This window comes from Schistocerca serialis, unplaced genomic scaffold (assembly GCF_023864345.2).
Source record: "Schistocerca serialis cubense isolate TAMUIC-IGC-003099 unplaced genomic scaffold, iqSchSeri2.2 HiC_scaffold_636, whole genome shotgun sequence".
NCBI lineage: Eukaryota > Metazoa > Arthropoda > Insecta > Orthoptera > Acrididae > Schistocerca > Schistocerca serialis.
This window is the reverse complement of record NW_026048229.1, coordinates 30001-32475: the sequence shown is the minus strand read 5'-3', so window position 1 is coordinate 32475 and position 2475 is coordinate 30001. Positions and strand designations below refer to the sequence as shown.

At 61.5% G+C, this 2475-nt stretch overlaps 1 pseudogene; it reads right to left on the bottom strand.

Moving 5' to 3' along the window:
* LOC126448871 (large subunit ribosomal RNA) overlaps positions 1 to 2475 on the bottom strand; it is a pseudogene marked incomplete at its 3' end in the record, with an annotated part of 2889 nt that continues 414 nt past the window's right edge.

Here is a 2475-nt window from a genome sequence, read left to right as displayed (position 1 = left end):
GCTACCTTAAGAGAGTCATAGTTACTCCCGCCGTTTACCCGCGCTTGCTTGAATTTCTTCACGTTGACATTCAGAGCACTGGGCAGAAATCACATTGCGTCAACACCCGCTAGGGCCATCGCAATGCTTTGTTTTAATTAGACAGTCGGATTCCCCCAGTCCGTGCCAGTTCTGAGTTGATCGTTGAATGGCGGCCGAAGAGAATCCGCGCACCCGCGCGCCCCCGGAGGAGCACGCTAAGGCGGACGCGGCCTCGCAGCAAGGAAGATCCGTGGGAGGCCAAGGCACGGGACCGAGCTCGGATCCTGCACGCAGGTTGAAGCACCGGGGCGCGAACGCCGCGCAGGCGCGCGCATCCTGCACCGCCGGCCAGCACGAGGCCGACCAACGGCGAGAGCAGACCACGCCCGCGCTAAACGCCCGCACTTACCGGCACCCCTACGGCACTCACCTCGCCCAGGCCCGGCACGTTAGCGCTGACCCACTTCCCGACCAAGCCCGACACGCCCCGATCCTCAGAGCCAATCCTTATCCCGAAGTTACGGATCCAATTTGCCGACTTCCCTTACCTACATTATTCTATCGACTAGAGGCTCTTCACCTTGGAGACCTGCTGCGGATATGGGTACGAACCGGCGCGACACCTCCACGTGGCCCTCTCCCGGATTTTCAAGGTCCGAGGGGAAGATCGGGACACCGCCGCAACTGCGGTGCTCTTCGCGTTCCAAACCCTATCTCCCTGCTAGAGGATTCCAGGGAACTCGAACGCTCATGCAGAAAAGAAAACTCTTCCCCGATCTCCCGACGGCGTCTCCGGGTCCTTTTGGGTTACCCCGACGAGCATCTCTAAAAGAGGGGCCCGACTTGTATCGGTTCCGCTGCCGGGTTCCGGAATAGGAACCGGATTCCCTTTCGCCCAACGGGGGCCAGCACAAAGCGCATCATGCTATGACGGCCCCCATCAACATCGGATTTCTCCTAGGGCTTAGGATCGACTGACTCGTGTGCAACGGCTGTTCACACGAAACCCTTCTCCGCGTCAGCCCTCCAGGGCCTCGCTGGAGTATTTGCTACTACCACCAAGATCTGCACCGACGGCGGCTCCAGGCAGGCTCACGCCCAGACCCTTCTGCGCCCACCGCCGCGACCCTCCTACTCGTCAGGGCTTCGCGGCCGGCCGCAAGGACCGGCCATGACTGCCAGACTGACGGCCGAGTATAGGCACGACGCTTCAGCGCCATCCATTTTCAGGGCTAGTTGCTTCGGCAGGTGAGTTGTTACACACTCCTTAGCGGATTCCGACTTCCATGGCCACCGTCCTGCTGTCTTAAGCAACCAACGCCTTTCATGGTTTCCCATGAGCGTCGATTCGGGCGCCTTAACTCGGCGTTTGGTTCATCCCACAGCGCCAGTTCTGCTTACCAAAAGTGGCCCACTTGGCACTCCGATCCGAGTCGTTTGCTCGCGGCTTCAGCATATCAAGCAAGCCGGAGATCTCACCCATTTAAAGTTTGAGAATAGGTTGAGGTCGTTTCGGCCCCAAGGCCTCTAATCATTCGCTTTACCGGATGAGACTCGTACGAGCACCAGCTATCCTGAGGGAAACTTCGGAGGGAACCAGCTACTAGATGGTTCGATTAGTCTTTCGCCCCTATACCCAGCTCCGACGATCGATTTGCACGTCAGAATCGCTACGGACCTCCATCAGGGTTTCCCCTGACTTCGTCCTGGCCAGGCATAGTTCACCATCTTTCGGGTCCCAACGTGTACGCTCTAGGTGCGCCTCACCTCGCAATGAGGACGAGACGCCCCGGGAGTGCGGAGGCCGCCGCCCCGTGAAGGGCGGGGAAGCCCCATCCTCCCTCGGCCCGCGCAAGGCGAGACCTTCACTTTCATTACGCCTTTAGGTTTCGTACAGCCCAATGACTCGCGCACATGTTAGACTCCTTGGTCCGTGTTTCAAGACGGGTCGTGAAATTGTCCAAAGCTGAAGCGCCGCTGACGGGAGCGATTATTCCGCCCGAGAGCATCCCGAGCCAACAGCGGCGCGGGTCCGGGGCCGGGCCAGGTAGGTCCGTCATCCGGGAAGAACCGCGCGCGCTTGCCGGGAGCCCGAGCGCCCAAAGGGGCGAATCGACTCCTCCAGATATACCGCCGGGCAGCCAGCCAGGACACCGGGGCTCTGCCCAACAGACGCGAACCGAGGCCCGCGGAAGGACAGGCTGCGCACCCGGGCCGTAGGCCGGCACCCAGCGGGTCGCGACGTCCTACTAGGGGAGAAGTGCGGCCCACCGCACACCGGAACGGCCCCGCCCCGCGGCGAGTGGAAAGGCAACCGGACACGACCCCGCCGCGAATTGCTCCGCGCGGGCGGCCGGCCCCATCTGCCGAGGGCGGAGGCCAGTGGCCGGATGGGCGTGAATCTCACCCGTTCGACCTTTCGGACTTCTCACGTTTACCCCAGAACGGTTTCAC